This window comes from Ovis canadensis, chromosome 15 (genome assembly GCF_042477335.2).
Source record: "Ovis canadensis isolate MfBH-ARS-UI-01 breed Bighorn chromosome 15, ARS-UI_OviCan_v2, whole genome shotgun sequence".
NCBI lineage: Eukaryota > Metazoa > Chordata > Mammalia > Artiodactyla > Bovidae > Ovis > Ovis canadensis.
Genome location: NC_091259.1, coordinates 68,085,822 through 68,097,260, shown reverse-complemented (window position 1 = coordinate 68,097,260; position 11,439 = coordinate 68,085,822). Strand labels below are relative to the sequence as shown.

The 11,439-nt window shown below is 41.2% G+C and overlaps 1 non-coding gene across 1 annotated transcript; it reads left to right on the top strand.

Annotated features, from left to right (window-relative positions):
* The first annotated feature begins 6,730 nt into the window (after positions 1–6,730).
* On the top strand, positions 6,731–6,803 carry TRNAG-CCC (transfer RNA glycine (anticodon CCC)). Its single transcript has one exon. It is a non-coding gene; the product is annotated as a tRNA-Gly (tRNA).
* The last annotated feature ends 4,636 nt before the right edge of the window (positions 6,804–11,439 follow it).

Here is an 11,439-nt window from a genome sequence, read left to right as displayed (position 1 = left end):
ACTGCATTGGTTCCAGAGCTTTTATCTTCCCTCAGAAAGGATGAACCTGTTCTCTGTCAGAAAGCTGGCGTAGGGGTCAGATCATTTTAAAGATCAACAACTGAGTTGTGAATTATCTGTGTTTCAATTTTTACTAAGACAAATATACAACTCTTTGTCCCATCTTGTGGACATAGCCATCCAGAGGTCTTACCTGAGAGGCTGTAGATGTTTATTAGGGCCTCTTCTTTTTGCTGGGTCATATATTCTTATTTCCTTGACACTGTCAGACCATTGTAAACTCTGATGCTTTCATTGGCATTTTCCTTAGATTCTTACCCTCTTGCTTTGTATACCTTGAAAATTCAACTATGTGTCAAGCTTGTCTCTCCCCATCGTTGCTGTCTTTGTGATTCTGGAATCCACTTTTGGTCTTTTCTGTCCTGGCGCTAGTAAAGAACCCACCTGCCAATGCAGGAGACTTAAGATATGTGGGTTTGATCCCTGGGTCAGGAAGATCCCCTGGAGAAGGAAATGGCAACCCACTCCAGTATTCTTGCCCGAAGAATCCCCTGGACAGAGGAGCCTGGCGGGCTACAGTCCATAGGGTTGCAAAAGAGTTGGACACAACTTAGAGACAGCGCAGTCCTGTATGATTACCAGAAACTCCTGCTGCTTTGCCTTTTAGGAACTACCTGCCTGCGTGCATGCTAAGTCACTTCAGTTGTGTCTGACTCTTTGTGACCCTCTGAACTGTAGCCTGCCAGGTTCCTATGTCCATGGGATTCTCCAGGCATGAATACTGGACTGGGTTGCCATGCCCTCCTCCAGGAGATCTTTCGCCACCCACAGGTGGAACCCACATCTCTTTCTCTTAGGTCTCCTGCATTGGCTGCTGAGTTCTTTACCACTATCGCTACCTGGGAAGCCCATTAGGAACTACACTTCACCCAAATTAGCCTGTTAGCCAGCTAAATTAGCCTTTTGGAGAAGGAAATGGCAACCCACTCCAGTATTCTTGCCTGGAGAATCCCATGGACAGAGGAGCCTGGTGGGCTACAGTCCATGGGGTCGCAAAGAATCTGACTCGACTGAGCGACTAACACAAATTAGCCTTTTATTAGGGCTTCCCTAGCAGCGTAGTTGGTAAAGAACCCACCTGCAATGCAGGAGACTCCAGTTCGATTCCTGGATCAGGAAGATCCGCTGAAGAAGGGACAGGCTACCTACTCCAGCATTCTTGGGCTTTCCTGGTGGTTCAACTGGTAAAGAATCCACCTGCAATGTGGGAGACCTGGGTTCAATCCCTGGGTTGGGAGGATCCCCTGGATGAGGGAAAGGCTACCCACTCCAGTATTCTGACCTGGAGAATCCCACAGTCCATGGGGTCACAAAGAGTCTGACATGACTGAGTGACTTTAACTTTCAAGAATTAGGAAATTAATTCCCCAAGGGGAAATTTACTGGCTTACCTTTCTCTCTTCACTTTTCTTTAGGATCTTGGCCCTTTCAGTCCTGGTTGCCTCAGCAGCTCTTAGTGCTTTCAAATAGAGATTAAAAAAAAAAAATTCTTGTTCTTTTTAGTGTTACTTAATACTTTTGTTTTACCTACTGACTTGGAAGAAATTTCCATGACCACAACCCTTAGGAAACAGATGTGACCTGAACACTTTTCTTCCCACTTCCTTGCTTATCAGCAGATTCAATTTTACCATTGCTTGACTCTTACTTCCCAGCCTACTTCTTCAGTGTTCTGCAAGGTAATCCCATTCTTTGTGATGTTTAATCTGGAATAAAATGTTGGAAATTAAATTCTGGTTGTGGATACTCTGTAGTTTCTAAGCTTCCCATGTTACCAAAACGATCGTTGAGAGGCGATTCTTTCTCAGTGAGAACCAGGGTGTTTGCTTTAGTCTATGTGGGCTTCCCTGGTGGCTCAGAGGGTAAAGCATCTGTCTGCAATGCAGGAGACCTGGGTTCGATCCCTGGGCCAGAAAGATCCCCTGGAGAAGCAAATGGCAACCCACTCCAGTATTCCAGTATTCTTGCCTGGAGAATCCCATGGACGGAGGAGCCTGGTGGGCTACAGTCTACAGGGTTGCAAAGAATTGGACATGACTGATGGACTCCATCTAAAAACATTTGGAAATGGGTGAGTCCAGGTATTACAAGAAAGAAACTGACCTTATGAATGGCTTATTTCAAACATGTTCATAGTTTAGAGAATGACCTAACATGTTTTCCTATTGCTTTTGAATTACCTTTTGGGCCAAACAAAGTAATCAGGGAATTCCCTACCAGCCCCAGTGGTTAGGGCTCTGTGCTTTTACTACCAAGGTTGTTGTTGTTTGGTTGCTAAGTCGTGTTTGTGACTCCATGGACTACAGGATGCCAGGCTTCCCTGTCCTTCACCATTTCCAGGAATTTGCTCAACTCATCTCCTTTGAGTCAGTGATGCCATCCAACCACCTTACTCTGTCACCTCTTTTCCTCCTGCCCTCAGTCTTTCCTAGCATCAGGGTCTTTGCCAATGAGTTGGGTCTTCACATCAGGTGGTGAAAGTATTAGAGCTTCAGTTTCAGCATCAGTCCTTTCAATGAGTATTCAGGACTGATTTCCTTTAGGATGGACTGGTTGGATCTCCTTGCTCCAAAGTACTCACAAAAGTCTTCTCCAGCACCATAGTTCAAAAGCATCAATTCTTCAGCACTCAGCCTTCTTTATGGTACAATTCTCTCATCCATACATCACTACTGGAAAAACCATAGCTTTGACAGTCCAGACCTTTGTCGGCCATGTGATGTCTCTTCTTTTTAATACGCTATCTAGGTTTGTCATAGCTTTTCTTCCAAGAAGCAAGTGTCTTTTAATTTCATGATTGCAGTCACTGTCTGCAGTGATTTTGGAGCCCAAGAAAATAAAGTCTGTTACTGTTTCCAGTTTACCCTACTGCCAAGGGTTCAAGTTCAATTCCTAGTTGGGAAACTAAGATCCCACAAACCACTTGCTATGGCCAAACAGACAGAGTAATCATCCAATGGGTACAAAGAAGTACCCTGTTTTTCAGTCTGTTGCCCTCTGTCCTCTTATTGCCTTGGTTTCCTCCCTTTCCCCAACCCCCTGCTGGGTTCTGATAAATTTTGCTGCTCCAGAAAACCTATTTTAGGCTATATCTCTGGATTGCAATGATGGACCCTTATTTTCTTAAATGGATCACCTATAAGGCAAGCAAGTTTTTCTTTAGAATCACAAGTCAATCTTAGAGCACTTACATAATTGCATTTTTATGGAATAGGTCCTCTGTGCATCAGAGATGAGAGTAGACAGTGATGACATAGAGGAGACAGAGGCCCCTGTGCTGTGGGATTATGAATAAAGGGAGTAGGATGGCATGACTAATGAGAGGAGTTCTAAGATACTCAGCTTTTACCAACTTGCTATTCTTTTTCATTATATTTGCTCTTTGACCAACTGTGTGGCATCTTAGAATTTAGTGAATACTTGTGACCCTGATGCAGCTTTCTGACACTCTTTCTCTGCTTAGTTCCCTTCTCTCTGGTGTTCTGCTATAGAAATTTCTGCTGTTCAGCCTCCTAAATTCTGCTCTATGTCTCCCTGGCTCTGTAAATGAGCCTTTTTCTGATTTGCTTATACCTTCCTTCTTTGGAGGCTGGACACTTCTTTTGGGAAGAAATTGGGAGTAAACATAAAGGGGTCAGAATCCTTCACTACCTGTTGTATAAAGTCAGCAAACAGTTCTTTCGCAAAGTTTGTCCAGTTTTCTGTTTGTTTATGGTGAAAATGTCTAGCGTCAGTTAGTTACTCCATCATGAGCAGAAGAAGATAACCATGCTTTCCCAGTAGTTTATAGCAATCCAGTCCTAGGCCAGGATTAGATTTTCATACTCAGGTTCAATCCCTGGGTCGGGAAGATCCTCTGGAGGAGGAAATGACTCCAATATTCTTGCCTGGAGGATCCCATGGAAGGAGGTGCCTGGTGGGCTGTAGTCCCTGGGGTTGCAAAGAGTTGGACACCACTGAAGTGACTTAGCATGCACGCATTCATTCCTGAAACAATTACTAGCCAAGGGTTTGTGGTTATCATCTTTTAAAACCAATTTTGTTGTTTATTTTTATTTTTGGCTGTGCTGGGTCTTTGTTGTAGTGTGTGGGCTTTCTCGAGTTACGTTGAGCAGCGGCTATTCTCTAGTCACAGTGCACGGGCTTCTCATTGCAGTGGCTTCTCTTGTTGTGGAGCGCGGGCTCTCAAGCTTGGGTTCAGTGGTTGTGGCACACAGGATTAGTTGTTCCATGGCCAAGTGGTATCTTCCTGGACCAGGGATCAAACTCATATGCCCTGCATGGGCAGGTAGATTCTTAACCAGTGGGCCACCAGAGAAGTTCTGTGATTATCATCTTTGATGCAGTCTATTGAGAATCTATTAAAAGATGCTTGCTCCTTTGAAGAAAAGCTATGACAAACCTAGACAGCATATTAAAAAGCAGAGACATTACTTTGCCAACAAAGGTCTGTAGGGTCAAAGCTATGGTTTTTCCAGGAGTCATGTATGGATGTGAGAACTGGACCATAAAGAAAGCTGAACACTGAAGAATCAATGCTTTTGAACTGTTGTGTTGGAGAAGACTCTTGGGAGTCCCTTGGACTGCAAGGAAATCAAACCAGTCCATCCTAAAGGAAATCAGCCCTGAATATTCATTGGAAGGACTGATACTGAAATTGAAGCTCCAGTACTTTGGCCACGTGATGTGAAGAACTGACTCGTTGGAAAAGACCCTGATGCAGGAAAAGATTGAAGGCAGGAGTAGAAGGGCATGGCAGAGGATGAGATGGTTGGATGGCATCACTGACTCAAAAGACATGTGTCTGAGCAAGCTTCAGGAGTTGGTGATGGACAGGGAAGCCTGGTGTGCTGCAGTCCATGGGGTCACAAAGAGTCAGACACGACTGAGTGACTGAACTGATTGAGAGTCCACTCATGGAAATAAGGTTGGCAAACTTTTTTAAGGACATGTTTCAAAATGAGTATATATCAAAGGAATAAGAGAGAACTTTTTTGGATGAATTAAATGTTTTATATTTTGATAGTAATGCTTATTACATAGCTTAAAACTCATCAAACTGTAAACCTAAAATTAGTGAATTTTACTGTAGTTAAATTAGCCTCTATAAAATCAATTTAAGAATGATTAATGCTTGCTTTTGTTGCAATATACAAAAAGCTGTATTTTAAAAAGTACAAATATTAACAGAAAAAGAAGTCTGAACCCCAGTCTCTCAACCTTACGGGGAGCATTGTACAAAATAATATTTTAACTATAGTATTACTGACAGCCAAAAATAGAGAATCTTCTTAGGTCAGAATTCTTGACAGCTTTTTTTTTCTTGCATTCTTCCCCTTATCTTTTCCTGGTCACTGCCATCTCTCAGGTAGCCAGGTTCTTTCTCTATCACACCCCACTTGAAGAGAAAGTGCTTTTCGCTCTGTTTAATGGAATGGCCTCTTTTTCCTTATAAGGGTCCATCCTCCTTAGCCTCCCTTAATAGCTTGTAGACTAAAACAATACAGAACAATGTTTATCTTCTCATAGAAATCATCTTTTCTTTAGTGCCAGAGTATCTTATTGTTATTTCATTTGGGGCCATTGGTGAGAGAAGCCATTATAACTTTGGAATTGTTGCTCTGTGGCAGATACTAATAGCTGTCTACAGAGCCTTCATCTCTCTTTCTCCTACTTAGAACTCTGAATCTGTTCCAGTATCCACCACACTCTCCTGCAGCCATGTGACTTAGGAAAAGTTGATCTTATCCTCTTTCCATGTAGCATGAGCTCAGTAAATCTCTGTTGAAAGAATTGCATTGATTAAACTTTAACTTCTCATTTGATCATCTGTTTCCCCTGGTAGACTTAGGACTGTTTCATTTACTAGGTAGTGTGGGCATGGTGTCTTAGGCCTGGAGGCAGGGTCTCTGAAAATGTAAGAGACCCAAAAAAATTCAAAAAAAAAAAAAAGGGGGGGAGCTTTTATTAGTCAGCATTGGTGAGACTATACTGCAACAACAGATATTTCCCAGGTCTTTAGCAGCTTAATACAAAAGCTTATTTCTAGCTTATGTTACATGTTCATTATAGGTTAATGGTAAGGGACTGGACATTCTGGACTCTACAAAGTCACTCAAGAACCCACACTGATACAACCTCCATAATCCCTTAGATGCACCACCTAGAAAATCCAGCCTTCCTGATTGCCAAGGTGGAGAAAAGGAGAGTCTAAAGAACGGAGGCTCTTCCCTGTCCATCATTCTCCTTTCATTGGACAGGTCTAATCACATGGCTTTGCACAACTATAGCAATTGAGAAATACAGCTATTTGCCCAGAGGCAAGGAAGGCCAGATATTGGTATTAGATCATGTCTCTAAAAGTTGCAAAATGTGAAAATAAAACTGAAAATCTGAATTCATAAATTTAAATTAATAAAAAAATCCAAAGTTTAAAAATGAAGAAAATCCACATTAATAATTAAATGTTGACTTAGTTGTTGAGTATTCATAAATACTTCAGTGCTTTTGAAAATTTTATTTCTTAATTTCAAAGTCCTCAATAAGTATAAGTGATACAAAATCATAATTCATGAATTATATGTGCTATTTGTATCTAATGATTCACACAATAAATTGTAAGACTGCTTTCATGAATTTTGCGGGTACATTTAAAAGCGCTTGAGGAACTTCCCTGGTAGTCCAGTGGCTAAGGCTCTGCACTCCCAATGCAGGGGGCCTGGGTTCAATCCCTACTCAGGGAACTAGATCCCACATGCCATAACCAAGTGTTTGTATGCTGCAACTAAAAAGATCCTGCATGATGTAATAAAGATCGGGGATCCAAGACCCAATGCAGCCAGATAAATAAACATATTTAAAAATAAATAAATATGTAAAAATGCTTGAAATGATGTGTGGTCTCTAAAATCAAGAAATCCTAAGAAAGCATTTTAATAGCCCTTCCACGAGGGTATGGTCTTTCTTGCTTGCCATTTTTTCTCTGGATCCCTGACAGTGGAAGAACTTGCAAATACTTATTAAACTACTGAACAAATAGATAATTGTTTGCACTTTTGAGGAAGGTATACTCTTAGTGAAGAAACTGATAAATAAAAATATTCAATACATTTCTGTAAATGTTGCCAGTCAGAGTCGAGTTGGAAAGATCTGGAACACACAAAAATTGAATAATGTGAGGAGAACTTAATGGAGATATGGCACAAAGGAAGGAGGAAGAAGCAGTAGCTGGAGAAAGGGACACCTAAAGAAAGGTGACTTTAGGTCAAGGGATTCAGTTAGCCTGAAGCATCCTTTTCTGGATCAGATAAAGTGAGTTGGAAAAGTCCATGCCAGGCAGAGGGAATAATATCTGGCAAGACACAGGGGTGTGAAAAGTCCTCTGTGTTGAAGAAGTAGTGAGAAGCACAGCATGTTGAGAGCAGGCAGGGAAGGAAGGATCTGGACTTGATGGAGCTAGAGAGCAATGGGGGAGCTGTTCCATGAAGGGCCCATGGAAGTGGGATGTTCCTCTGTTGACACGGTACATAGGAAACCGGCCCCTCCAAAACATTCCTTGAGTCCCTGGACCCAACATCCTGGGGCTAGAGACACAGTTTCTCACATGCTCCCACTAAGCTGCCAGAGTTGCCTTGGCACAGCAGTGCTTTGGCTGCTTTAAGGCCTTGACTCATCCGCTGTGCTTTGTGGGCTTCCCAGGAACTGCTGCCAGTTGACTGTGGCGCCCACTCCAGTCAGGTGCAGATAAAGGCTAGAAAGCCAGATGCAGGCATCCTAGATGTGGGTAGTTAATGGGAGGGTAGTTGTGCTGATGAACCTACAGATGCCTCTTTTAGTGCCTGCAGACTTCAGCTCTGACCTCTAGTCTTGCATTCTTGCACTGTCCACATGCCCAGATATCTCATTCAGAGCTTTCCTAGTTCTTCCACACTCCTGCTGGTCTGCTTCATGGCTGATTTCCAGCTCATTTTCTCTTGAGCTCCTTGTGTGATCACCACCTGGGAAGTATTCTCTGGTTCAATTAAATTACCATAGGCCATACTGCACTAAGCTTTACTTAGAAGGATATAGGTCAGTAAAATAGAGAACTAATAAGGACCCAGCACAGGGAACCCTGTTCAATACTCTGTAATGACTTACATAGCGTGTGAACTATGTCTCTTCAGTTGTGTTGGACTCTTTGTGACCCCATGGACTGTAGCTCACCAGGCTTCTCCGTTCATGGGATTCTCCAGGCAAGAATACTGGAGTGGGTTGCCATTTCCTTCTCCAGGATATATATATATATATATATATATATATATATATATATATATGTATATATATATAAACATAAAATATATTATATATGCATATATTATTTATATAATATATATATCGGAATAGAATCTAAAAAGGTGTGTATATGTATATGTGTAACTGATACACTTTGCTGTACAGCAGAAACTAACACTAAATCAGCTATACTCCAATAAACATTGATTACAAAAAAAAAAAAGGATATAGGTCAGGAAAAGCAGCATGCCAGTAGCACAGGCATGTGTTTCTCTTTAGTGGGAGTAGTTTTTGCAGCAATCCCTACAGCCATCCAGGAGCCAGTCTTTTTTGCATCCCCACCAAAGTTTTAGTGTGAAAATAGATGGTCCATTTGGGTAAGTACAACATACACCCTGGCTTAGAAACCCTGTTTCTCAAGTGTAACCTAGTGTCTCATGTTACGATCTCAGGCATGGGAACATGTTCCTGCAAGGGACATGTTTAGTTACAAGAGTTATCACTTCCAAAGCTATAGATTCCAACCAAGAATCTATGGTTCACATATGTAACTTTTGATCCAGATGCTACTTATGAATCCAGAATTGTTTTCACCATAAGTGCTGTTGCTTTATGACACAACTGCTCTCTTAACTTTATCAACTTTTCAGGGAAACAGAGCTAAAATGTTAACCCAAGGGCAGTTTTGTAGGAAAGGATGTTGTTAACCATTTATCCAGAGGAATTTGCATTGAGAAGATATGACCTGAACAAAGACTTGAAGGAGGTGAGGGAGTCAGCAGTGTGACTATCTGGTGAAAAGCTCTCCAGGCAGAGGGAACAATCAGTATAAACACCTGAGGTGGAGGCATGTCTGGGATGAGTGAGGAACATCAAGGTTGTCAATACACCTGGCATAGGGTGAGTTAGTCCAAGAGTAGTAGGAACTAGTCAGAGGTAAGTGATGGGGATATAGCTCAGGTGGTATGCCCTAGGACACTCTCAGGACTCTGGGTATTTCTCTGAGTAAAATAGAGAGATATTGGAGAGTTTTGAAAGTTGTCTTGCATTTATGAGAATCATTCTGGCTGTTGGATTAGTCAGTTCTTGGGAATAGACTGAGCAAGTGTGGGAGCACGATGACTTGGGGGGAGGCCGATGCAGGGAGTCAATATGGACAGTACTGTGGGCTCAGGCAGTGGCAGTTGCAAGTGGGGGGCACTAGTCACATTCCTGATACATTAGAGACAGAATGTGCAGTTCCATGTTTAGGTTTGCATTTATCTATAAAATATAACTTATTAAGCTTATTCAGGTATCTGTGTACATGAATATAGAACATAAAGAGCTACAGCGAGGTGTCCTGAGAAATTTCATATATGGCCAGTAAGTGTTCAGTCTTTGACAGTGAAGCAAGTCAAAGAATAATAGATCTTCAAGCTCAAACAAACTTCATTTGAGTTCATTCAGGAGTCTTTTTGAATGTGATTAGTGAAAAGCCAAATGTCTCAAGTCAAATCTGCTCACAGAGTTTAATACTGGGCAGAATAAGGACTAGACTCTGGACTATGGTAACTTCTTCAAAGTAATACCACCCTGAGAGGGCTCATTTTACTATTAACTCTTTTCCATTGGTGTTAGAATAGTGTATTTCCTAATAAAAATGGATAAACTGGCTTTTGATTAACAAATCAGATTTTATCAATAACTTTGTAACTTTCAGGGTGAGTTGGTTCTCTGGAACTTAAACATTTCTGTGTGAACTGATAAAATAGAGGCCATCAAAACTGAAGACCTTATTCCATTCACCAACGTATAATAATGTAAACTTCATCAGTGGCTAGCTAGTTCTTGATATCTAAAAATAAAAATGAAACAAACAAAAATGTATATATTTTCCTGCTTACAGGATGTGTATAAACAAGAAATACAAATTGTAATAAAATTTAGTAAAACTTTTTTTTGGAAGATTACCCAAGAACTCATGGTTGCAAGATACAGTGATCAGTCCTCTTACCTCTTAGTGTCTTCCCACAAATGTGATCTCTTTCTTAAAAGATTTTATGTGGCTTCCAGGGTACTTTGTTCTCATGATGTTTCTTCCACGTGGAATACTTTTGGCTTTCGTTTGTTTTTATGGGCTCATCCATCATTCCTCCTCTAAATGTTGGGGTTCCTCACGTTCAGTTCTCATACCTCTTCTATTCTGTCTCATTCCCTTAGTGACTTAATTCAGTCCCTTAACTTTAAAGACCACCTAAATAAATTTCAAATTCACATTTCCAATTCTGATCTCTTTTCTAAACTCTAGGCTTTTATATGAAAACTGTTGACATTGCCACTTGGTATCTAAAAACTTCTTAACTCTTAACATGTCTTAAACCAAATTCTTGATTTTTACTTTATTCTCAACCTCCTCCCACCAAAAAGGAAAGTAAATAAGAAAAGCAGCTATTAGTGTTATTAGGGTTATGAGTACATTTCCCTTTAGCTACTTGCTCAGGCCAAATACTTTGGAGTCATCCTTGAATCTTCCTCCTCATATCCTGTATGAAGTTGAGCAGCAATTTCCTTTGGCTTTACTTTCAAGTAAAGTACCCAAATCCTGCCTCTTTCCATCACTTCAGAGGCTGCAACCCAAATACAAGACATCCTCATCTCTTGTCTGGTAAATGACAAGAACCTTCTCATGGTCTTCCTGCCTCCTCTCTTCCTTGCCTGTGTGTTGATTAACTTTATGTGTTACCCTAGTTGGGCCATGGGTGCCCAGATATTTAGTCAAACATTATTATGGGTATATCTGTGACGGTGTTTTAGATGAGACTAACATTTGAATTGGTAGACTGAGTAAAGCAGATTGCTCTGCATAATGTTGGTGATCTTTACCCAGTTAGTTACGGGCCTGATTAGAATAAAAAGTAGACCCTCCTGTGAGTAACTGGGAATTCCCGCTGAATGTCTTGAGCTGGGACATCTGCTTTTTTTCTGCTTTCAGATTTGAACTGACAAACCATCTCTTCTTGAGTCTTGATCCTGCCAGCTTTTAGACTAGATTTTATACCATCAGCTTTTCTGGTTTTCCTGGCCTTCAGACTTAAGCTATAACTATACTACCTGCTCTGCTGG